At 49.1% G+C, this 27,155-nt stretch overlaps 1 pseudogene; it reads right to left on the bottom strand.

Annotated features, from left to right (window-relative positions):
• Nucleotides 1–6,237: 6,237 nt before the first annotated feature.
• LOC129387071 (uncharacterized) lies at nt 6,238–8,559 on the bottom strand (annotated as a pseudogene).
• Between the last annotated feature and the right edge of the window lie 18,596 nt (nt 8,560–27,155).

Raw genomic sequence — 27,155 nt, 5'->3', positions numbered from 1 at the left:
ACGGCACCGTTTCGCAGGCTCATAATAGAGGCAGTGGGACCACTTCCTGCAACGCAGTCTGGCTATCGGCATATTCTCACCGTTGTATGGCCCGCAACGAAATTCCCAGAGGCGGTGCCCCTCGAAGAACTGAGCTCGGTGGAGATCGTCAACACGCTTTTGTCTACCTTCGCCCAAGTGGGGTTTCCCACATGCACAAATACAGTCAGAGCAAGAATTCCTATTTACGAGCGCATTGATCAATGGAAGATGGATTCCTAATTTGCTATGGTTGTCTCGTGGACATGCCGGTCTGGCAGGCGCCCCGCATTGATGACAGGCCCCTTTGTGTGTGCGACCAAGGGGAGAGCGATTTCTGCGAACCAACTACGATCCCCGACGCACGTGGAGCCGCTAGACAAGCACGTGCGAACGTCAGCTGGGACAGGGCAACGCCGCCTACGATCCCCGACGCACGTGGAGCCTCCAGCGAAGCACGTGCGAACGTCACCTGGGACAGGGATCAGCCGCCCATGCACAACCAGAATCAGTGCCTGTCACGTGACGTTGACGGGAGCGAGATCTCGCCTACGATTTTAGAGGGCTTATTTAAGCGGCCCCTCAATGTACTTTTTCACTTCATTCTCTTCTTATCTTTCACCAACCATTGAATAAAGCGTGCAAGTTTCGCACTAGAAATCGCCTCGTCCCTGCCTGATCGCCATGGTCTACCGGATGCCTGCAGCACGCCGACAACGCCACGTTACCCAATAGTAACGTCGGTCGAGCTCCGAGGTGGAAGAACCAGACGTCGAAACAACTGGTCGGCAGCGGTGGGGTACGGTACCCTGGAGAACGCAACAGCATGTCAACAAACACTCCAGAAAGTCGGTGCCGGTGCAGCCGTCGCTGTGGCTCATTCGAGTGAACATTACACGCGTGCCATGCGTAGGTTTTCAGTTCAGCACGTAGCGGGAACGTGTATTTTCTTCACATTTTATTGATGTAACAATTATACACATTTGGATGGGCTTCAATAGTTCAATTGCTACGTCCCTTTATTAAAAATATGAAAGTTTGATGTAACTAAAACCTAATTTTGTAATTATATTACAGATTTTATTACCAACAGGTAATTTTTGCAGCCCGTTATATTGTGTTCGTATGGCTGGCAAGAAAAAAAAGGAGCCCCTCGGCAACCCCGTTTTTCTCGTATGTAGTTGCGCGTGCTCACCTGTGTGATGGCACGGTTCTGTCTGAAATGGCCTGCTTTCTTAAGTAATGGTTCTCAACAGTTACCCTGTGGTGGCTCTATGGTGATCACAAATTTCGGGGCTAAGCGTCAACACCACCTTTGGGCTCTGCGCGAGTCATCGTTGACATTCTAGTCAAGTGGCGGCGTAGATGGGCAAAAACAGTGTAAGAAACAGATGCTCAGCTGCTGTAGTGTATCTTGGAATAAACAATGCACATGAAATCGCCGTTTTGCTGTTGCAGGAGTCAAAATCACGAAGTGGCTTTACTGCACTCGTGTTTGCCGTCGCGCTGTTATTATACCACCGTCGTCGTTAGGCCAATCTCCTGAATTTCGCGCTCACGCCATGTGACAGTAAAATGGAACTCATAGCGCTATGACAAGAAGCTCTTCTTAGCCGGACGCGCTGGCCACTTAGCACAGCATTTACGCCTGTATGTTCCTGAGGGCGAGCGGGTGCTAAGGAGACAGACGGTAGTGACGACTGTGCTTGCACTTCGGAGGCCATGACAGGTAATGCTCTGGCGCAAAGCAGTTCTTCTGGAGAACTTTTTGTCCACCACCTACGTTCGTCTCAAGCAACTTTCGGGACTCCCAGCACCTAGCTTCGCGGAACGCGGTTGTGGAAGAGCGTTCTCCTGATGGATCCGCCACTCTATCGCATATTTAGCACAACAAACTGGATTCTTCCTGCGTACGTCCAACGTACCTTCAGACACTTCGTGTCAGAAATGCAGATGAATTTAGCCTAGAGCATGCGAACGCTAAAGGGTATATAGATCGTAAGGAGGATAATACGATGGAAATAACGTATAAGACCTTCGTGAATGTTATTTTAGAGGTTACAATACCACAGAATAGGCTGACGGGCTAGTAAGCATTGCATTATGTGGAATGTAGCACATATGGGCATGCTAGATGACAGAGAAAGCGAAGACACGGCGCCGTGGCTTAGTCTTCGCAGTCGCCTAGCATGCCCTGTTTGCGCGACATGTCAAGCAGTTTTCACTAGTCGGAGGTAAGTGACCAAAAGAGAAAGCAGGGAGGCTTTCCTAAGAAACAAAGAAAAGAAAACGAAACGGAAAGGACGATATTTACAAGCCTCAGATATCAGATTGTCAAAGATTGGTGGTAATGCATTCGCACTCTCCGAACCGGAAAGGATGGGGCGACAACAAACCCACCCCACGTGTATTTACGGATGGTTCAACTGCAAACCGGCGAAAAGGTTAACGCCTGATCGACCGTGGACCAGAGGCGTGAGACGGGAGGTGACGTAAAAACACACGTTCACTTTAATAAAATAAAATCAAGCCACAGGTAGGATGGAAAAAGAGTAAGCAACCTGTAAGAGGATGGTGCGAAGCTTCGCGTAAGGCGTGTGGGTCACACACAAAACGCAATCTGACGCGATGCGCGACGCAAAGCCCACCACCTGGGAATGTCGAACACTCGCGAAGTAAACAAAGAATACGCGACACAAATGAAAAATTCACTCCACAATAAGCGCGACTAACACTGCACTAAGAGAATATACAAAAATGAACACGCGATGAATACGTAAATGAAAGATGAAACGCGATTAAAATAAAGAGTCCGGCGCAATGTTCTGAGAGCAGGTTGGAACGCGAGGCTTAGCTGTGGCGTGCTCGGCGCGATACCGAACTGAAGAGCGTCGGGCTGCTGGCACCTCGCTGCCGAAGGTCTTGAGACACTTGCACCGTCTGTCGATCTACCGGCGAAGACTTCGGCCTGGGGGTTGCAGCCTTCCAACCACCTCTTCAGCTGTCTCGCGGTGCACGACCAGGCTGCTTCGTCTTCCGCACTACTCGTCCCGATCGCCAAGGCTTTTTCGTGCCTCGTCACGCTCCGGCGACCCTCGTGACCAACTGGTCCGGCAAGCTCAGGAACAATAACGTGTTTTAGTTTGGCGTTTTTACGCTCCGCTCAGCAGCTAAGCGGAGCGCAAGCGCGAACGCACATGTCCTCAACTCTCTGTGTAAATCAGTGAAATAACTCTTTACCACCACCACCACCACCACCACCACCACCACCCTCCACTTAGCCGCAAGCGGGCTAGCGGAGCCATGAACACGGTCCGCTCAAGGCCGATCCACACGACGGACCGAATTGCTCTTTTGGACCGCGGTCCGCGCATCACGTGATAGGACGTCACGAGTTCGTGCGTACCGCCGTTGGCCCGCGCAAGACCGCGGCCCTCGCGGTCCAATAAAGGCCGATCCACACGACGGACCAAATTGCTCTTTTTGGACCGCGGTCCGCGCATCACGTGATAGGACGTCACCAGTTCGTGCGTACCGTCGTTGGCCCGCGCAAGACCGCGGCCCTCGCGGTCCAACAAATCGCCGAGGCTTTTCCCGCTTCCGTTGTGGCGGCGGACCGCATGACCGCAGCGATTTTGGCGTAGCCAACGAATGTTGTCCAGCAACAGTGTCTTCAGCCAAATCCAATCTAGTTTGCGGCTCAGTAAAAGCCAGTCGTTTCATGTCCGCCGTTCCGCCTACACGTGCGTGCAGGAGATATATTTTTAAACAGCATGTGCTCTTGGAGTGACGACGAGGTTTTTTATTTTGTGTCCCTCGTTGAGCAGTTCCCGGCTTTGTGGGACTTGAGCCGGAATGATTACAATGACAACGCGAAAAAGCGTTACCTGTGGAATAAGGTAGCTGGAGAGATGAACGAGAACTACCCGGAAAACGGACCCTATGAAGTGGGTAAGTTCTTTCTGCGACAAGGCAGTCTTTACTTATTCATAATGTGAGTTCGCGAGAGTGTCATTTGTCATTGAAAGGCATTGCTTCTCCCTATATGTCATAACACTACGTTGAGTGTGGCTGCACGCCGATTTTTTCGGGCCACTGACATTACGTTCGCGCACAGACAGCAACTTACACGTAAATTGGTGGGAGCACTACCTAAAAGATTGCATATGTGCGGCGTTAGTTAATGCCTGGTGGTTTTACAGAGTTCCCTCCTCACCTTGTCTGTTTTAATTTTGTTTGCCCACGCGCAGTCCCTTTTATACCTAATCATCTTTTATACAGGGTGTCCCAGCTAAAAGTAGCCAATGTTTTAAAAGCGAAGTGTGCTATGAGGCTCAAACCAACTCAGTGGTGTCGAGTATCGCGTGTCCTGGTCTGCGGTATATTTTTTGGTTTGCAAAATCAGTTAGTATAAAGTAATTGCCAAACATATTAAATATTGCCTTTGCCATGAAAGTGTCAATACGGAAGTTGTAGTTCACATTTAAAAATGGTCGACTGAAGTGTTTGCAACTAGGTACCATTGATGGAGCTTCTTGTAATTGCCTTTAAAGAAAGCCGACGAAATACAACCGCGTGATAGCACCACTATTTCAGCGCTCCCAGACGACTGATCAAGAAACGAAATCCGCATATCTGTACAGCGGTTCCGGGACGGGCTTGGCGATTCCAGTGGCCACAAAGTACACGCCAGCAACTCTCGCTACTAAAATATATGATCGCGAACGAATAGAAGAACATGGCAACTGCATTTTCCTTCTCGATTAAACAGTTCTGCGGTCAACATTTACTCAATCCCGAGCTCCTTTCCTTTTCTTTCTTTTTTCTTGCCTTGTGTGTTCGGGCTTCATTCCACAAGTGGGGCGAATTATATGTTTATGCCACGTCACGTCGAAGCGCCACACACCTTCATCACCGCGCTTGCTCTGTGCGCCCGATCGCGACCGGGCACGCGAGTGAGTCTCGAAAAAAAGGCATGCAAACAATGTCCTTTTACTGATCGGTGACGCATTTTTGCAGATGTGCTGAAGGGCATCTTCGCCAATAAAAGGCGAACCTACAGAAAGGAAAAAAAGAAAGTCCGCACGACAACGAGCGGCCAGCCTGCAAGCGAGGTGTATACTGGCAAGTGGATTTTCTTCGCCGCGATGCGGTTCCTGGATGCTGTTCCGGAGCCAAACCACCAATTCTGCAGCGGGGACTATGGCAGCTCGACAAGTTCAGCTATAGAGGTACTGTATTTCTGTGCATTGTTGTCTCTGCGCATGTAGAAAGCGAAATTCCAGGAAAGATCAGAATGTTCCCACAGTCTCCGATGCCCTAAAAACATGGTTTCTGCAGGCCCTCGTGCGAGTTGCGAGCAAACCCAAGGTTGACGACTGGGCGTGTTGGTATAGAATATCAGAGGTTGGATTGCGCAATATTTTGACGAGACACACAGAAAAGAGTTTGCAGCAAACCGTCAGGCAGATGTTCACTTGTACAAAGGAGGATTCTTCGCTTATTTCACTACACAAACTGTGGAGAATGCAATTGCAACTTGGAAAAAATGCCTTATTTACTGTGCGTATATTGGAGGCTGAGGCACAAACATTGCAATATGCTGCGCTGTTTAGACCATGGCTTTTGCTTCACTGAGTTGTAAATAGGGCAGCGACATTTGTCACAAGCTGGCTGTTTCATTTTTTTTTTTTGCATTTAGAATTACAGAAATTCTAACTTTTCCATAATTATGCGACTTTGGCACATAGACCTGACAAGTAAGTGCTATAGCCCCGGACGCATGCAGCAATTTTCAGTTGCTTCGACGTATCGTCTGTGAATGCCAGGATTCAAACCGAAACAAGGCGGCAACTTATTTCATGCCAACTGTGAAATTGTTCATTTCAGCCTCACCACAACCGAGATCTCCTGGCACCTGCAGAACAGAGTGGTGGGGAAGAAGGGGAGCTGTCCGTGATGCTGGAGGAAAGCTCGAGCACCAACTCCCCAACCACGTCGAGAAGAGTCGAGTCGCCGCCCACACTCAGCACAAAACGACCGAGGCAGTTACGCTCATCGGGGCCGTCAAGCGAGGACTGGGTCCAGAGGCAGGCAGTTTTGCACAGTATTGCCTCAGCCATGCAGCAACCGTCCGAGCCAAACGACGCCTCTTTTTTCTTTGCCAAAACGATTGCGGCTCATATGAGGCAGCTGGACGCTGTGAAGCAGGTGCAGTATGGTATGGTATGGTATGGTATGATGAACTTTATTTAATGTCCTGAAGATCAACCCTTAGGTTGACGCAGGCGGCTCCCACGTCGGGACAGTAAGGTTTAACCTTACCGCCGTATCATGGGCCTTCTGGACGGCCTGTACTTGATCGGAAAGAACTCCACTGTGTAGGACTCGCGGCCACCAGTCTCTCTCCTTGACACAGTCTGTGAAAGTCACAGGACACTGCCAAAGCATGTGATTCAGAGTAATGATGCCATTACACTTCTCGCAGTGCCAGAAAGAAATTCTGGACACAGTTGAAAAATTTCTGACAATGTAAATAAATGTGTGTGCAAATGTTCATTTTATTCCTACTCATCAACATATGCAGATGCCCTCTGCCACGGCACAACACCTTGGCCGTTGAAGTAGTCCCGCATGTCCTCACGGACCCTGGCACCAAATGCGTTTACACGTCCGCGTGTTGCTCGTAGGCCAAAAAATATTTGCTCCCTACTATATTCGGGCCCCGAGTCAGGAAATGTGCTCATGTCGTTGCCAAGGTAGTTATATAGCACACATGCTGCCTTCAACTCTTTCAGGCCCTGCATTTATTGTAGTGAGAAGAAAGCGAAAGCGATTGGCCAGTATACCGAACGCGTTCTCCACAACCCGTCTTGCTCTGGACAACCTGCGAAATGTACACAAAGTGAAAACGTATTGCATTTTCTTAGGTAAGCGTATTGAGAGGCCTTATAATGCCCTCTAAAATACAAAGAATCAAGCTTAAGATGCAAGCCTGTAATTAAAGATCCGCTGATCACCCGACAGGCTGCTACCTCCATACGGCTTCATCAGGTTCTTGCCGATTGGAAATGCGTCGTCGGCCAGAAACACGGGGGGTAGGAATAGACCTGGTCCAACTTCCACATGGTCTGGCAAGTTTGCTCTGTTGCCTTCCAATGCCTCCTGCAGGGGCGTGGTCTGCCATACTCCTGCGTCGCCTCGAGCACCGGGCACACCAACGTCAATGTAGGTAAATTTATAATTTGCATCCACAACTGCCAGAAGCATTATGCTGAACGACTTTTTATAGTTAAAGTAAAGGGACCCAGAGTTGGCTGGTTTGGTTATGCAGACATGCTTCCCATCTATTGCCCCCCCACAGTTTGGAAATTGCCAATTTTCGTCAAACCCCCTAATAATGTACCGCCAATCTTCAACTGTTTTTGGTGACTTTATATAATCTTTGCTTAGCTTATGATAGATAGCCGAACATGTTTCGGGAATGAAATCGTTGGCGGTGGAGTGCCCGACTCTGAACTGGCGACTTAGGGAATGGTGGCTCTCACCTGTAAATAAAAAAAAGGCGAGGTGTAAGGACCTATTTAGATTGCACGGTAGAACATACTGGTGCATGCAGGCAAACTAGACTAAACGTGGGCAGTTTATGCAGGCATGGCAGCTGGGCAATCGTTTTGCTTTTTTCTTACTGCCGATGTCAGCGAAATAGTGGCGTTTTAGCTCCTACAAACCCCACTTCACTGCATGTCGCTGAGAAGGTACAGAACGCCAAGGCTCAGCTCTACTATAAAGAAAATAGCTAGCTGCGCGCTACACTGTGGTAACACATAGAGCATCTACGTTCGGCTGCTGGTCTTGAAGCCGCATGTTGCACCCGGTGCTACATTTCAGTGCAATTGGCTGTAAGAAAGTACATGAGGCGCAGCCATGGCAATGAGAAGTGATGTAAGGCTGCAACAGCCCAAACCAAGACGAAAAATGCTTACCAGATGCAAGGTAACGCAGCGTTGCTTGCAGCTTCGCCGCCGTCTGTATCGGCTGGCGCATGACAGTCGTCTTCCGTGCTATCCTAGGCCCCATGCGCGCGAGAAGTTCCGCGAACTGCTCCCGGCTGAGGCGCAGGAGCCGTCTGTACTCAGAAGGGTCGGACACTACCAGCTCTTTGAAGAGTTGGTTCTGCAGGCCGAGCTCCTTCCTGCACATCCAATCCTTCACCCAACACGACCTTTTCGGGGCAGGGTAGTAATCTTCTTCGTCCACGCAAAGAGCCAACGCCATAGCGGCCAAACGACGTTTCTGCTCCGCCTCCATTTCGACGACTTCTATTCGCGATACATGTGCAGCATGAGCGCGAGGGGTTGGCATGGTTTCGCGAATTTGTTGAGTCGCGAGCACTGCGGCCGAGAGTGTAGCTGGTTGATCTGCTCCGCCGTCTGCTATCGCGGTCCGCCGTGTGGATGTGCTCTGCGCCGGACCGGACCGCGCCGGGCCATGACGTCGCATCACGTGACCGATCGGCCCGCGGACCTGGTCCGTCGTGTGGATCGGCCTTCACAAGCTGCCTGAGCCGGAGCGAGCTGCATAGCACGTTGGCTAGCATTGGCGTCAGAAAGGATTGGATTGGTTACAGAAAGCAAGCTCGATGGCTATCACGTGGCGTTCTCCAAGACGGCGCTTTATTTTCCACTGGATAAAATGGACCGGTAACTAAGCGCCCGTCTAGATACTTCATGGACAAATAAGGCACATATATATATATGTATATATATATATATATACATATATATATATGTATATGAATAGAGGGAAAATCAGACATCCACCCGTTCGTAGCAATTGCTACAAAGGAAACCCATACGGGTTCCTCGAAAGAAAAGCCTCATAGTTGAAGAAAAATTCGTCCTGGTCCGGGACTCGAACCCAGGACCACCGCCTTTCCGGGGCAGCCGCTCTACCATCTGAGCTAACCAGGCGGCTAGCAGATGGCAGGGCGAAGTCGAATTTGTCGACAACACGAAGCAAAGGCAAGAGTTTGACGTAGTAGTTCTGCGGAAACCCGCAAGGTGGAGAGAAGTAATGAATAAAGGGAAAATCAGACATCCACCCGTTCGTAGCAATTGCTACAAAGGTACAATTGCTACATATATATATATATATATATATATATATATATATATATATATATATATATATATATGTATATATATATATATATATATATATACATATATATATATATATATATATATATATATATATATATATATATATATATATGTATATATATATATATATCTATATATATATATATATATATATATATATATATATATATATATATATATATATATATATATATATATATACGTTTTACATCATAAAAGTGATCAATGGGTGCTTTTATTTTCTTTCATTACCCTGAATTTGGGCAGAGGGTGCTGCAACTACGAGATGTCCGGGGTACAATCAGGACTCCATGGGAACCAGAGGTCAGTGGGACACCTCGCATTGGGCGCTGACGGGAAGACTACAAATGAAACGGTGCAGGGTAATATGGGCTGGACTAGTTTTGAAGTGAGGGCAGCTCGCAGTAAAATTGAGTTTGAAGAACAACTGAAGAATGTGGAAGAAAGTAAATGGCTGGGAGATTGTTGAGGTATCTGTACAGGAAAAACATTGATTCACAGTGGAGGAAGAGAACTAGGAAACTTACCAGCAAGTATGCGGCCTGTAGGGTAGGCAACACAGCCACAAAGAACGTCGTGGAAAGTCAGAGAGGCTAAAATAATCTAATGGGTGGCGGCAATGGAAAAGAAACCTGCCATGAGTAACTACTTAAGAGGAAAAAACGAAATCAGGAAAGAAACAATTTATGTTAACTCAAATGCAAGCTCATTACTTTTCGAAGCGAGATCGGTATGCCTTAGAACACGCACCTGTAAAGCGAGATATAAGAAGGAAGAAGAAGCATGTGCTTGGCTGCGGTAAAGCTAGGAAAACTATGGAGCATGTTTTATTAGAATGTGAAGACGTTTGCCCAGCGGTCGATTTAGGCACCACTGGCCTCCTTCAAGCACTTGGGTTCAAGGAGAGCAGTGGAAAAGTAAACGTGTCCGCAATAGGGATTAGTAAGAGGCGATAGGAGGATTAGTGGAAGTAGGGAAACGCCAAAAAACGGACACGTACAAAAGCAATGTTGGCAATAGGGGATCAGAAAATTTTTTTTCTTTTCCTTCTTTTCTTGTTTAACCTAGGTAGGACATTAGGAAGTATAATAGCAATAGCTTGGTGGCGCAACCCACTGCCCCGTTCCAAAGGGGACGCCCATAACATCCATCCATAACATCCATCCTATGCTCCGCTACGCTAAACGTGAAAACTAAAACGGGGAAATCGCTCGCCGCTCCGCTGTGGCTTAGCGGGGTGACACGGAGTGGAAGTGGAGCGTACCGTAAGGACGCTCAACTAAATCGCTCTAAAAGGCAGCTTGGCTGCCTAAGCGGCGCTGCAGTGGCGGCGGCAATGGCGGCCATGTCGAGGGAGACGCGGGCACGCACTTTGTGACACAGATATACTTGGCAATGTCCCACCTACTTAAGAGAAAAATGAAGGAGAATCAAAATGTGTACATTGGAAAGACTGAGCAACTATAAGTGCGGAAAGCACGTCAGTTAAACAAGTGCATTGGTTGTCTGCATTCTGTTTCGCGTCTGCACTTCAGTGTACTTCAACAGTGTTCTACCTGAAACTCTGATGTTTGTAGCGGCAGCAGCTTTGACGTCGCAGAAACGTGGTTCCTGTGGATATATGTATTTTTTTATTCCGTTGATGACTTAAGAGTGGTTGCATGTTACCTGCCCTTGCACCTAAACCCAAACATTAGACATATTTATGGTAGCCCATGTGACAATCTTTCCCGAGGTAGATTTCGCTCGCGTCTAACAGGTGCCCGTTCTGCAGCAGGACATTATCCACACTGGCGTAAATAAGTAATACCACCGTTTTCTATTGCCTACGATGCCTTCCGACCGGGTACTGGTAAAGTGCTGACAACAAGTTTGAACATTTTATTATCAAAATAGCAATTATGTGGACAATCCAGGCGCATTTTGCCATCGTAGTCGCCGGTCGGAGTCGCCATGAGGTTTCGATAAAGTCCAAGGGCAATAAACCAGTCGCCGCGCGCCGTATGCTTTATGTGCGAGTGAGAAGCTCGAGAGGGTGAGCCGGCGAGCGCGGCTGAATCTCGCGCACACAAGGCAGCGAAGCGGGAAGGAAGCGCGGCGTATTCCGTCGCGCGCAAGGCTCCGGAGGTGGGAGGCTAGGGAGGGGGGGGGGGGGTGTGTTCTACTCTGGGTGGCCGGGCGAGCCGACCCGGGTTGCTATATCTTGAAAGACATCTGCGTCGGGGACAGAGTCCGGGGCACGCTGTGTTTCCGTTGCTTAGTTTGTGTTTATGCGAGACGCAGCCCGAATGTCTATTCGCTCGGTGCTGCTCCCACGCTTCCTCAATGCACGGTGTTGACAGCGAGTTTACGCCGTCACCGAATATGTTCATGTTTGCATGTACGCGCGTGACACCGCGCTTGTTAATTTAGTTAGTGTGGCCATGTTTACAAGTTTATACGACCGACAAAACTGCTATCCTTATTTTGTATAGCTGCCCAATAATTTGCGATCGCAATCGATGCTTGACCTTTCGGCCGAAAGTGTCACTTTTTGATTCAGTCACCGATGAACGACCCTTCATTTTAGAGTACAGCTCTTAAGCGCCCGTTCCTGCGTTGAGTGTTGGCGTTCCTCGGCGGTGGCGTTATACCTCGTAACCATGCGAACGAGTTTAGCGAAAGATGAAAACGAATGCGAAGCGTAGCGGTAGATGATAGTAGAGCGCGCGAGGAGGAAACGAGGCTACAGGGAAAGCACGTGGAAAGTGGAGAAGTAGCGGAGAGGAAAGGGCCTGCGCATGCGCTGAGTTGCCATGGCATTCGCCGCCACGTGGCCGATTTCATTTGCGCTTCCGAGGAGGGCCCAGGGTGGCGCAAGGTGGGGTGGGATAAGCTCGTCCGCGGCGCCAGCTAGTAAGCCAATAAGCGCTTTGCGATACTTTTCAAAACCCTTATTCATTTAATGTCAGTTGGCTTTACCTCCGTTATTGCATACCAGTAGAAATGGGTTTTCCTACCCACATTTATTTAGTTTCTTTTATGACACCTGGGGACCAGAGACAAAAGAGGGGCTGGGCCCTCCTCCCCGGCGATGCCGAAGCCTGCACCCTCCCCCACCTAACGTGTCATTGCCAGAGTTTTCTCACCCACATCGTTTGTGGTTTCGTTTGACTTGCCTCAATCTTTTCGAGTGAAATTCTGTTGTGGCTAATAGCTTACTGCATCATTCTTATTGCGGGCGTGCACGGATTTTAATTCCAACTTTGCTTTATTTCTGCAAATCCTGATAATAGGAGAACAAGCCCATTAGAAGTACCAGCGGCGGCTGCCTCACCCGTATTTTCTCCCCTTCAACATTGTTTTAAATTTTCACTATTTTTGGAGCGTCTCTGCCAGACCACGCCGAACGGCTGCTAGGCCTGACCAGCTCGGCCCCCAGCGAAAACGCGGCGGAGGGGGCTGAACCCCCGCGCTGCCGGGCCTTTCTTACAAGATGTCAATGCAAGTTGAAGTCGAAGGGGAGGACATTACCCCCGAAGAATGCCTTGAGCCCGGGTGGACTACGGCCATTTCAATGGGCACGGAATACGGTGCGCTCGCGCAAGATGCAAGACGGGTACGCAAGTTCGGCACAACGTGGCGGCGTTTCCGGCGGAGGCCGCACCCTCACCGGCGCAGAGAAGCATTTCGCCGCCGCATCGAGACTCCCCGTCTACTAAGTGAGCACTATAGAATCATCGTTAGACCTCCAGGTGGTCGGAACGTCAATAATGTTAGCCAAGTCAAAGTTGCCCAAGCCCTGGCAATGGCAGCACAACTCATTCCGGCCGAGATAGTAGACGACATTGTGTGTCCCAACCATATGCAGAACATTGTCGTCGTGATTACGCTGGCCGAAAAGAACGCCCGAGCATATTCTAGAATCGAAGCAATCATAGTCAGAATGGCCAGATATGAGGTCAGCTCTTACTCGGCCGCAATGAACAACACGAGTAAGGGGGTGGTCAGAGGCGTCGACACAGACTTAAATCAAGAGCAGCTCAGCAGCACGACTGTTCAACCGAGAAACCCCAGAGCACAGGAAGTCAAGAGCAGAAAAACCACTACAATAGTCATCATTCTCTTCGACGGCCTGAACATATCCAACTTTTCTGGACACGTACCAACTAGCGCCCCAAGCGGCCCCGGCACAAAGCTAGCGCGTTTTCAATGGAACGAGGGTTTTTTTCGCAGATGACAAAAGGTGCAGGTCGATTATGGAAAAAGGCAGGTGAAAGACATGTTCTGGAAGACAATCCGCGCGAGCCAAATGCAGCGATCCCGCTGTGGCAAGCAAGAATTCGGTTCCCAGAGCGGTTAAACATTCAGCAATGCAAGCCTATGGGAACGACGAAAATGTGTACTCGATTTTCGAGACATAAGCGGTAGCTGCGATAAAACTACGGCGTCTATCGTAAACGTCACTGCAGCGTATGTAGTCCTAAGACTGAGCTTTCGATTAATGCCCGTCTTGACTCTTTACACATGGCCTAACACTGTTCCCAAAAGCGATTTTTAACACACAGTCCTGCAAGTTCACGTGGTATATATCAAAACCTGAGCGTATCATCTATGGAAGCGTCGGAAGCCGTGGCCGAGTCGTTTAACCGCTAGCACATCTCGTTCCGCGTCATGCTGGCCGCTGTTCGATGCCGTGATACCGATTTTTTTTTAACGCCCCGTAGGACTTAGTTGGGCGGTCTTCCACCAGATGGAAGAAACACAAAACTCACAATTTGGTTTCAGTTTTGGTTTCTTCGGGAGGGCTCTTCAAATACTGTATTGTCACGTGGTGGTGACGTTGAAGAACACAGTAGCAATACTGTGAACGACAAAACTAACTGTTATTGGGCGAACCTGTGCCCACAAAACAGGCTACACTTATAGCACAACGAAAGCGGCGAACACGGTCGGCGATCGTCGAAAATCTGATCAGCGGGTCAAGCGCGTCGGCTTTTATTCAGCAGTCGTCGAATGTTCCAGAATAATCTTTGGGACCCGCGTGCCTTCGACAAAGTTCTACACCATTCGGCGACAACAGACAGCGGATAGAAGCATCGATAACTTTCCAGAAACTTCGGATACATGCAGGCGCGTCCCGCGCTGTGCGATAACATTTGTTAGGCGGCGAAACGTGGTCGCCCGATAAAGATAAGTGCACGTGTTAATATTTTCTATTTTTACTTCTTAAAACGTAGGAAGTGGTCGCTTATTTGTTAAGTCGTAGCTTTTATGATCATATTTTATTCCTTGGACAACATAAGAAGAAGCATGCGCAAGTCTGTGTTACGTTAAAAAAATACTATCGTGCCTTGTAGCATGGACATACTCTGGAATTCTGTACATTGCACCTTCACCATCCTGTGTGCAATTCACATGCGTAACTGCATGGGCAAAATTTGAGACAGTTTTATTATAATAGCCGAGTATCAACATGTTTCAACTGTCTGCGCCAGGAGGGTAGTCTTTTATAACAACATATGCATTTATGGCACTTAGTCGGAACATTGGGGGTGCGTTAAAGCAGTGTTTTGTCGGGGATGATAGGTTATGTCACACGACATGAGCAAATGGTTTTGCACCCTATGGGCAGAGGGCCCATTGACTTGAAGAAGCGCCAAATATAAACCGTAAAGCCATTTATTACAGCTGGAGTTCGAACGATTGTAGAACAAGTGCCATTCAGTCTGTTTGCACGCGCATGATTTTGTGAGGCAGCAGGGAAGGAGACGAAGTGTATATGCGTGTACACGCCTTGAGCGTGTGTGCGTGTGTATTTGCATTTGCGTGTGTGCGCGTGATTGTTCTCCGTATTTGAATCTGCGTGCGCACGAGTGCGTGTATGCGTGTGCGAGCATACGCTCGCTTGTGCGTCCGTGCAGTTCTATGTGCCTGCGTGCGTACATTTTTGCGCGTGTGTGCAAGCGTGGACGCGTATAAATGTGAATGCGGACAAATATGTGTCGTATCCCTCTCTCTCTATGTCTGTGTGTGTGTGAGGGGGGTGCGTGCTGCGTGTGCGTGTGAGAGACAGAGAGAGCACTTCCCCTCTTACGCCTACTCTCCGGGTTGAACGGGATATACAGTTTATTTAAACCCGCATTTAAATCTACGAGACAAGAACGAATGACTCTGCATTTCTAGCACTATCTCTTTCTGAAAGCGAAATCGAGGCAAAAAAAAGAGAAAAAAAGACACGCCTGTGCAGTTAAAAACAGCCGGCATATTGATAGTGCAGTAGGATTCCTATGAAGCAAGTGTGAAAGCATGGACACGTTTTTTGGTGCAATTCAAGTTCATGAGCTTAAACGCACGTGCCTAGGCTTGCACTTCTGCCTCTGCAATGAATTCTTCTACATTATACAAGAAACACCTCAGCGCTACGGTACATCACATAAGGTGTGCGAGAACATTGTGTGGGGGCGCTCCCGATTACATTTCTGAGTTTGCTGGCATCGGGCTCGATTTCCTGGTGTCATTAAAGATAAAACTTATGAGGACGCTTAAGCTTTGCCTTTACGAGTGGAACGCGGTAGCATTAAAGGTTCCCCGACTGCTTCTCACGCTTCCCGGCAACTGCAGCTAATGTAACGGTAATGTTTACCGAAAAGCGCTGGCGGAGTACGCTATGCACGAAGGCGAGCGTTCTGGTAGAAACGCGGCCTCTTGCGTGGGCCGATCACGGAGGTAGTGTACAGCCGCGCCAGCAAGGTTACAGCATTTTCAGGTTTTTAACGTTGTTTCGCACTTTTAACATTTCAGTTTCAGAAGAAAACCCGCCGTGGTTGCTCAGTGGCTATGGTGTTGGGCTGCTGCGCACGAGGTCGCGGGATCGAATCCAGGCCACGGCGGCCGCATTTCCATGGGGGCGAGATGCGAAAACACCCGAGTACTTAGATTTAGGTGCACGTTAAAGAACCCCAGGTGGTCGAAATTGCCGGAGTCCCCCACTACGGCGTGCCTCGTAATCAGAAAGTGGTTTTGGCACGTAAAATCCCATAATTTAATTTTTAAGAAAGGAAAGAAGGAGAAGCAGAAGCAGAGAGCCGGGAGGTTAACCAGAATAATGTCTGGTTGGCTAGCCTGCACTGGGGGAATCGGAAAGGGGAAAACAAAGATGACAGGGCAAGGGAGGCGGGAAGGAAAGAAGAAAATTAGCGGTGGAGTTCGCTGATGCGTGTGGTCTAATAGTTGTTGCACTAATAGTCACAGACGTTCACACAAGCGCGTCGTCCTCAAGAAGCACAAAAGTGCCTTCACCGCTTTATGGGCCGACGAGCGCAGCAACACCTGCACGGAAAGCGGCCAATTGCCCAGTTTTTGGAGTGCGTTAGCAAGTTCTTGTCTTTCTGGGGCATATCGTGGACATTGGCACAACAGGTGCCCAATATTTTCTTCGGTACCGGAGACCTCGCATGCTGCAATGTCGGTCACTCCAATTAATGTTGAGTATGACTTTGGGAAGGCAACTCCTAACCAAAAGCGACAGAGAAGCGCAGCTTCACGTCGAGGAAGTCCGAATGGAGGTCGGATTTGCAGTGAGGGGTTTAATCGATGCAGTCGTGTAAGTCTTACGTTTTATTAATTTAAAATAAATTATGTGATTTTACATGCCAAAACCACTTTCTGGTTATGAGGCACGCCGTAGTGGAGGACTCCGGAAATTTTGACCACCTGGGGTTATTCTCAAGTTTGGCGAGTTCCACTCGGTCAGTGAGAGACTGCGTGCCAGAGGTCGAAGCTGCCTTGCGGCGTCTGTCCTCGAAAGCGGAATTCGAACGCTGTGCTCTTCTTGATGTGATGTGCGAGCATCATTACCGGCGGAATCATTGCCACTGATACCACAATGGCCAGGTACCCATTGAAAGACAACCTCGTGACCTTTTTGTTGGACGTGATGTTGAAGTTTCACGGTTTCTTATGTGAGCTGTTCATGACAACCGCATCGGAGGACTGATTGCGTGCACTGTAATGCCGGTTTTGAGTCGCAGAACACAGCCCATGTTCTCAGTTTTAGAAGATTTAACATAAAAGGTATGCGCTGTCGATCTAGCAAGGCATGGTATATACATACGCCGACATATGTACGAAAATTTTTGCTCACTGACAACGCCACCTATGCCGACAGAAGATTTTCTCAGACACGAGGCCCTTAACGCTTTCGCGATAGAACAGCCGCCTGGGGAAGCATTGGTTATATTCTTCAGTACTTTGCAACAGGTGGAGCAGCGCCCCGACATGTACGTTAGAATGAAAAGTACTAATGTATTAGGATGGGCGTTTGCGGCATATATTTTGTTTGTCTGATTTTGAGACCTACCGTAATTTTGTGACAGTTATTGCTGACATATGTAAAGTCACGGTAAATATGAGCTCCGGCACATTGCCCATGATAGTACTGGCCCCTGGACTACAGGGCTACATTGACGCGCGAAATACTGGTTTAATAACTGCCAGTAATCTGAAAGTGTTTAGCTCTCGAACTTTTGGCATGTATGCGCCGCTGTGCAGGCTTGGGGGGCCCTCTTACCATGCTTATTATATTTCAGCTAATATTTGAAGCAACACTACATTATTATTTTTCTTACGAGTGAGCTTCGTCTAACGTCTCACCACTGTTCCAATGTTATCGCTTAGCTCAAGACGCCCCCCCGCCCCCTGCATGTATTTCAAGTATCCAGAATGTCGTGACGGGTTCAATAGCGAAAGAGTTATCTAATCAGATAGTGCGCGTGAAGCGAATACAGCCGTATACATTCTCGATCACATTTCAGCGCCCGCGATTTCGCTGCAATGTGCGACCATTCCAATCTGATGAACCGATGCCTTGATTCGTAGATCAGATTCAGAGGAAGCACTACTTTGCGCGCAGCCATCTTTGTGCTTTGATTGTTATTTTCTCTTCCAGCGCAAGCTCTCCTTATAATGAGTTATATTAGCGACTCACGCTGTTGGAGCTGCCTTGTTCTTCACATCACTACAACTTGACAGTATTGACGTGCTACATCTTCGTTGAGTGAATACTGAGAAATTGAGTAGGATTTTTGTTGCGTGTGCGTTTACTCATTTCTACAAATAATTTATTATTTACAATGGATTTTTAACCTAAGAAGTTGTAAATGACCGCAACCTGGACACTCACACAAGGTCCCAAGAATAAAGGAAATTTAAATGCTTATTAGTCTGATTTCGTCTCATGGCAAGGAAGGAAATTTTAAGTAAAGATATCCTTATAACAAATAAAAGCCTATCCACTTGAAAAGGTTTCATCTGAGTTCTCCCTTTGTAAGCTGATACCCACTTGGAGATGTTTCGTATTTTGGGTCCTTGACGTACGTTCAACCTTAGAACAAGGGGTCATTCCGAATTTTTCATTTCGGGAAGGCGTGTTTGTTGCGCTCCTGCCTTTCACTCCGTTTCACAACCACGCAAAAGATGAAAGTTCTGCGTGAGTAGCGTCATTAGTCCAAACCCACGAGCTACCGTAACTCACCTCGCCTGTATCGTTGTCATTTATGCTTGGATACTAAATGTATCTTTTAAATTAACGCATCAGGAAACCAAAAAAAGCTGCCCTCGACTAGCGTAGCTAGGTTCCTTTCATTTTCCACTTCGTCCTGTGAGATATGACGCACGCTGCCGACAAAAAAAAGGGGGGCAACATACTAAAGAAAAGGGCAGATAATGTAAGTGCGAAAGGCAAGGAGTTTAGCCATAGACGTGCCCGATTGGCTACCGTACACATGGGGAGAGATAAAAATGTACTGCCAATTTAGCGGTAAATTCGCGAGAAATGCGGTAAGCATTACGTCGCACCTCTGTGAGCTCCCGGTTCCATGATTTATGCCACGTGTACTAAATTGCCGTGTTGTTCAGTTCTTTACTCGGCACACGTGTATATATATATATATATATATATATATATATATATATATATATATATATATATATATAGACATTTCTAAGCGGTCCACCTCCTCTATACCTCTCCCACGTGACCAGCTTGCCCAACTTCACACGCTTACATTTTTTCCCCCTTTAACAATCCTAATGCTACGCATTAAAATATATACAGAGAGATAACGAAAAAGAATGAAGAGGTAGCGAAAGTGAACCCTGCAGTACACACAGTGCAGGCACTTTCAAGTAGCACAGTTGGTCTTTTGTGGCCTTGTGAATCGAATGATCCTTGGACCAATTTTCATTCATTCACAAAACTTTATTACTGTCCTGAAGCCCTGTCCTTTCAGACCGAGGCGGGCCGCGTCCACGTCGGCACCGCCAGGCCGAGCCTTATGGCGTCATCGTGGACCTTCTGAATAGCCCGTAGTTGATCTTGATACGAAGAGCTTGATATCATCTTGGGACATAGAGCCATTTTTCTTCGGGGTCGGCGAGAGTCGCGGGACAGCCCGCCAGCATGTGTCTGATGTCAATGATGCCATCGCACACGTTACATTCTTTCCTAATTTTTCTTTCGGGATGAACTTTATTTATGAAATACGGAGTGGGGTACGTCCCGGTTTGCAGTAAGCGTAGCGTGACTGCCTGAGCCCTGTTCAATCTTACGTGTGGCAGTGGGAATTGCCTACGCCCCAAGTAGTAATATTTAGTGATGTCGTTGTAAGTTAGTAAGTAATCTTTATGCTCCTCGGAATGGTAGTGGGCGTCGATTCGGTTCTGACCGGCACGGCAAGCAAGTCCTCGTGCCGGGTCGTTCGTAACCTCGCTGAAGTTGGGCCGAGTCTCGTCCACTTGTCCCATATGTGCAGGAAACCATCGGATTTCAGTTTTGATAGTTTCGACCTTGTCGATAATTTTAGCCGCAGTCCCAGTTACACAGTCTTTGTCAAAGCTCTTAATTGCTGCTTTGGAATCGCTATAGATGAAAGACCATTTACGGTTCCTGATGGCTAGAACAATCGCGGCTTGCTCCGCCACCGTGTAATCCTTGGTGAAGATGGTGACGGCGTCCCGTACCTCGTCCTGGCTGTCGACCACCACGGTGGTGTAGGCCTCTTTGCCTTTGACCCAGGCAGCGTCTACAAGGGCCGCCTGTTGTCCTAGCTGTTCAATTTTTTTCAACAAAGCTTTCGCTCTCGCTTTTCTCCTGCTAACATTGTGTTCCGGGTGCATATTTCTCGGGAGGGGGGTGGTTCTGATCGCGTCTCTAAGGTTCGCGCTCAATTCTACCTCGGATTCCTTCGGGTTCATCGATCTATTGGGGTCTGTTCCTATCGCTTTGAGTATAAGCCTGCCCGCTCGCGTTTTCGTCAGTCTTTTCTGCTGCGCCATCTGTTGCGCTTCCGCCATCTCTTCTATCGTATTCTGTGCGCCTAGGTTCATGAGCTTCACGTTTGAGGCGCTGATGGGTATACCTAGGGTAGCCTTCACTAACTTTCTGATCATAGTGTTGAGCTTGTTCAGCTCGGCCTGCGACCATTTAAATAGACCTGCCACGTAGGTGAAGTGACAGAGAGCGAAGGCATGCACTAGCCTTAGAGCGCTGTCCTCACCCAGGCCTCTGTGTCTGTTGCTGATTCTCCTTAGTAACTTGATGACTTGGTCCGTCTTGTTTGAAATGTGTTGAATGGCATTGAGGTTGGCACCTCCCGCTGCTATGTGGAAGTCTAAAACTCTAATATTTACTACCTGCTTGATCGCGGACCCGTCGTCACAGCGTAAGATAATCTTGGGTTCCTCCCCGGGGACGTAGGCCCTGGGTCTCCGACCCCTGCGCCGATGTTTTAGGACCAAAAGCTCCGGCTTTGCCGCCGAACAGTTGAGTCCCATCTCGCCTAGCGTGCTTTCCACGGCGTGTATGCTCTCCTGCAGTCTGGTCTCCGTTTGGCCTACGTTACCATTGGCGCTCCATATGGTTATGTCATCGGCGTATATTGCACAGTGTATACCTTCTATACTCTCCAGTTTCCTCGCGACTCTGGTCATTGCTAGGTTAAATAACACGGGCGAAAGTACGGCCCCTTGCGGGGTACCACTGTTTCCCAGGTTCATCACCTTCGATTTAATTCTCCTAGCGTGAGGCTCGCTTGCCTACCGCCCAGAAATGCCTTGACTACGCTGTATAGCCTCTCGCCCAACCCCAGCTCGGACAGCACCTCGAGGATGGCCTTGTGCTCTATGCGATCAAAAGCTTTTTCGACGTCTAGTGCCAGAATCGCTCTCGCGTGCACCGGGCTAACGTGTATGAGCTGGTGTTTGATCAGGAGCATGGCGTCCTGAGTCAATAGTCCGGGGTGGAAACCGATCACGTTATACGGGAGTATGTCATTTTGCTCGACGTATCTGGTGAGTCTGTTAAGAATAACGTGTTTCATAACTTTACTATACACGATGTAAGCGAGATTGGACGTAGGTTATCCACATGCAGTGGTTTAGCCGGTTTTGGTATGAGGACCGGTCGACAGCCATACCGTTACACAGCCAGTGATAGACAATTCCTCGAGCGTCATACAGCGACTCTGCTTGAGAGTGGCATCATCCGACCATCCTATGGATCATGGGGCTTCCCAGCAGTGGTAGTGACGCAAAACGACAAAAAGAGGCTGTGTGTGAATTATATACCTCAGAACCAAATGACAGTGAATGTCTTGCAGCCACTTCCCCGGGCTGATGACATTTTTTTATGACCTTGCTGGAAACTCCCTGTTTGCGGTCTTGGATTTGTGTTGCGCATACTGGCAAATGAGAGTGAAAGAGGAAGACCAAGAGAAAGTCACATTCATCACGCACCAGGGTACTTTCAAATGGACTCGAATGTTTATCTTTTCCAAGTGGACTTGGACTTCTAGGTGGGGTGGGATGTGAGCTTCAGCTCTAAACATAGCTGTATTCGGGGACCAGGTCAAGCAACCCTGAGAGCCGTTGACGTTTTGCCGAAGAGAGCGGAGAGCCGGGGTTTTCAGCCTTGTACAATGTGACAGTGCTTTGTAAATCTGCCAAATTAAACGTTTCCACCCTTTCCGCCCGCTTCCTCCGCTCACAGTGAAGTTGCCCAGACTCGACTGATACGAAGTTTCGAGGTGGGAACCAATTTTTCACAATTTTCTTGGACTTTCTCTGTTCATCCCACTACGTGCGGAGCTAACCCTAGCGAGGAGCAGGGCCCATTAGGCCTTGCCGGCCTACGTGTCAGGCGGACATGGCAGACTCCCGTATGGAAGAGGACAACAACGAGGAAGATTTCGGTTGGCAAGTGGCTACCGGACGACGATCCCGTGCTGCAAAGAAGAGCAGCAACGCGGCGAACACGACGCCAAGTACCTCGCAAGCGTCCGGCGGAGACGCCGCTACTGGCGGCAGCAAGGGACCCGCCACCAACACCGGCTCCATCAAGTATCGTATAGTCAAGGCCTCAAAGATGCCCCAACTGCCCGAGGAGCATCGGGAGATTATAATCAGGCCACGAGGAGGACTAAATTTGAGCAGAGTAAGTACCACCGCTATTGGAACTGCAGTGATCGAGGCTTCAGGCCTAACGGCAGAGCAAGCAAGTGAAGACATGGTGTGCCCCAACTTCACACAAAATATCGTGGTGGTGAACACGCCTGAACCAGACCATGCGGCAAGGTACGTGAGAATCAAGTGCTTCAAAATCGTGGAAACGGAGTACGAAGTCAATGCGTACGAGACGGCCCCGCGCGCCACGTGCAAAGAGGTGATTAGACAAGTCGACATCAGGGGCTCCCAGTCCACTATCACAAGAAATATCGTGCATGAGCGCAACCCGCTCGCTTTGCCCGCCAAGCGCATCAAGACGTCGGGCTTAGTCATCGTCCTCTTCGACGGACTGAGAATGCCAAACTTTGTGCGCTACGGGCCGACCTTGTTGAGATGATATCTCTACAGGAAACAATTTGATGTGTGCTTTACTTGTGGTAGGGTAGGACACCACTCGGACGTGTGCCCCACGCCGGACTCTGTTCAGTATAGAGGGTGTGGAGCCCCCAGCCCACGAGCGGACCACGTTTGCACGCCCAAGTGCAAGTTCTGTGGAGGAGACCATCCCACCGGAGACAAGGCGTGCAAGCAGAGATTTCAAACACCCTATGTGGTACGAGCTCGCCGAAGGGAACGCGCCCGATCACGATCGGCCACGAGGGAGAGAATCCGCTCCTAGTCGGGAGGAGCGCAGGCGCGCTTAGAAGATGGAACACCTGGTGCCAAGCAGACAGTTGGGACCGCCTGGGCGGATAAAGTCAAAGGTACGGGGAGAATCGTCGGTGGCGCCACTACGCCGGCGGTGACTGAAAGCAATGATACCAGAATAGAACAATTGATTAGGGAGGTAAACTCTTTGCGTAAAGCTAATGAAGAGCTGACCAAACAGGTAGCAGAACTGAAAAAGAAGGCACAGCCGAGCCCTGCCAGCGTAGCAGTAGCCAGACCAGTAAGTCAAAGCAACGAACCAAGCGAGGGAGATAACTCCCCCGCCACGAGAAAAAGAGCAGTAAGCCCCAAAACTGACTCGGTATTCTCAGTCCTCACCGAGCTGAAAGATGTAATCAAAGAAATTAGAGAGACGACGGAAAGAACTAACTACAAGTTGGATAAACTATGGAAATAGAGATTAACGGCCGAACAGCGATTCAAGAAACTCGAAACGAGATGCGACGACGACGAATTCTTGCCGTCAGAATCAGAAAGTGTAAAATCGCTCTCCGGAACGTCAGGGGGCGCTCCAAAGAGATCGATCGCGGGTAACAGTTAAATTAACCCATTCAATAATCATGGATAGCGCCCATAGTTTTAGTGTGTGGCAGTGAAATTGTCGCGGATTCCACAGCAAAAAGGCATCGCTGCGGCAGGTAATTAGATCGATGGGGGTCAAACCAAAAGTAATTATGCTGCAGGAAACTTTAGCGGACGAAGTAAAGCTAACCGGGTAAAAATCGGTATGTAGCGGTAAAGATTGCGGGAGGGGATTGGCCACCCTCGTTGACAAAAAGCTACCCTTTATCGAACACGATATCCACCATCTCGGATTGAGTAAAATCGAGTATATCCTAGTAGAAGTCGTGCTCAAAAGGCATAAGGGCAGGGCGCAGAGTATCTTCTGCCTATACATTTTTATAGCAGTCCCACCTACAAGAAACAAAGCTTTAGGGCACTTTTCAACAAAGCACTCGCAGTCGCAAAGAGCTCCCCGCTCATCACTGGAGAGGACTTTAATGCCCCCTACCAAGTGTGGGGATACGCTTGGAATACAAAGAAAAGTGAGGGGTTATGGGACCTTGCCACGGACCTGGGAGTGTGCCTGATCACTGATCCGGCTTTCCCCACCCGCTGTGGCACGTCCACGTGCAGGGACTCTACACCCGACCTAACTTTTGTCAACAACTCGAAACAAGCTAGTTGGGAAAACTCGGGCACCGATCTAGGCAGCGACCACTATATCATACACATAGGTATAGGTATGCCAAAACATGAGACTAGAACCTTTCGGTGCACGGACTGGGACCTTTTTAGGAAAGTTAGAGCGAAGAGACTACAATCGGAACCGATAGAAGCGGGCAGACAGCCCTTCCAGACCCGGATCAACCAGCTCAAAGAGGACCTCAGGGAGGCCACTAAAGAAATTAAGACCGAAGAAAACATAGAGAGCATAGACAGTAGGCTCGCGCATCTGATCGAGGCCAAACAATCCATCCTGCAAAGATGGAAAACACAAAGACTGAACCGAAAGCTCAGGAAGAAGATAGCCTTGCTAAACAAACAGATCGAGGAGCATTCGAGAACGCTCGTGAAACAGCAGTGGGACGAAGTTTGCCACTTGGCAGACGGCAGAATCAAACATCGAGGCAGTTCGAGCATCCTCAAACATCTATTGAACGAGAGCGACACTAAGTCAAACAAGAGAACCGCAATTGCAAAACTGGTACATCAAGTCAGCCAGTACACGACTCAGGAGGTAGTCATGAGAGAGCTCGCGGACAAATATCTCCCGCTCAAACAACTGGGCGATAGCGACGAACCCGTGGAGTACATGGGAGGACCGTGCGAGGAAATGGACCGCGATTTCACCGAGGGTGAGGTACGGGCCACCCTCCTTGGTCTCTCTAGTAGATCGGCAGCCGGACCCGATGGTATTACCAATAAACTCTTAATGAATCTAGACGATGAGTCGATCACTTTCTTGACGGATCATTTCATCGAGTTGGGGAGAAAGGGATACTATCCGGGGGAATGGAAGATGGCCAACACCCGCGGCCGTAGGGTTTAGCGTCAGGCAGCAGCTTGATCTCGTGTTCGATGCCTTCATAGAGACCGATGTCTTCAGGGTTGGTGCTGAAAATACCAGCATGTCGTTGTACAATGTGCTTCACGGCTGCTTGTTCTTCGGGATTGAGCTGAGCTCCGAGGCAGATGTCAGTCAGGGGATCGTCAGGGACGTTACCAGGTGGGTCTGAAGGCAACGGGCTGGAGGAGTTTGTCTGGAGTGGGCTTATGGGGCATGTGGTTTCCAGTTGAACTAGGGCTGCCTTGTTGAGCTGGCTCCACAAAGGTTCATTCTCGTCTGGCTCATGCTCGAATTGAAGCGGCTCTGCCGTGGGCTGCGAGGGATCAAAACGTGACAATGCAGATTTTGTCAAAATTACTGCGTTTGACATTCTTGGCAATAGTTCCTCTTTGCACTGTACGACAACGTTGGCAGATGGTGGGCAGATCACAGGCAGCTTGGTATGTTTGAAGTGGAGTTCAGCTTGAGCTGCGTAAAACCAATCGTTAGAATGAGGGGAAGGGCATTCCGTTCAAGGACGGCTGCTTCGACAACTGCAGAAAGAGGTCGAATAGTGATTCTCAAAAAGAGAGAGCCTTCCGGCATGACGGAGCTTCCACCAACGACAAGCAAAGGTGGCTTGGTCCACGGTTCGATGTTGAGGTTTGATGCTAAGCTTGCTGCAAGAATGGTGACGTTTGAGCCGCTGTCTGGGAAAGTACTGATCTCTCCCAGTCCTTTGACTTGAGCGGTAGCGACGGCACATCTGAACTTGGATCCATACAAGGTGTCATCGACACGGCCAACACAGGCTGTTGGTGCTTTGGGGACTGTCGGCTTGTCACCAGCAGGTTGCTTTGGTGAAGTACATTTACTTGCAAGGTGGCCCTTCTCTTGACAGTTGTAGCACACCGCATCTCTCAAGTCTTGTCCTCTTCTGTATGCTGGGGAACCATACTTAGCTGAAATGGCTTCGTACCTCGACTCTTGGTCCGCAGGTGGTAGACTGTTGATACGAGGAGGCTGCGTCATGTGTGTGGTGTACTGGAACGTAGATGGTCGAGCAGTCTGTGAGGAGTTCACAGTACTGTCACTGCTGGCAGTAGCACTCTGGAGCTGGGGGCGTTCCGGCTGTCTTGCGAATTGCTCTGCTCACTGCGGAGAACGGATCAGGGGGGCGTGGTCCAATGCTTTGTTCACTGCGGACACAATGCTGAGGAAGGCGTCCACGGTACGAGGTCGCTGAACAGTGATAGATGTGGCTACCTGGTCGTCACGAATGCCTTGGACGAGGTATTCGATGCGTTCCTTGTCAGTAATGGGAACTGGACAGCGTGACACGATATTGAGCTTTGCAAAGGTGTACTGCTGCAGACTCTCTCCGGCTTTTTGTGTGAGGGCTGCGACCTTCTGTTGCCACTGTATGATCGAAAGTTGCTCGCCAAATTGTTTTTGGAGTCCGGCCTTCCAGATGGACCATGTGGTAAGCTGTCGCCCTGTTGAGGCATGCCAGTCTGCTGCGACTCCACGTAGCTTTCCTTGCGCTATGGCGAGGAGAGTTGAGTCTTCCCATCGTTCAAGTCGTTGGATGCACTCGAGCTCTTCTATCCAGTGCTTGAAATTAGGGGTACCACTTCCATTGAAGGTAGGCAGCGAAGCTGAGAGGTCTGGTAGCGTTGTCACGTGCACTG

The sequence above is a fragment of the Dermacentor andersoni genome, chromosome 2 (assembly GCF_023375885.2).
Source record: "Dermacentor andersoni chromosome 2, qqDerAnde1_hic_scaffold, whole genome shotgun sequence".
In the NCBI taxonomy this organism is placed as follows: domain Eukaryota; kingdom Metazoa; phylum Arthropoda; class Arachnida; order Ixodida; family Ixodidae; genus Dermacentor; species Dermacentor andersoni.
The sequence above is the reverse complement of the archived record's forward strand: the minus strand, read 5'-3'. Positions and strand labels throughout refer to the sequence as shown.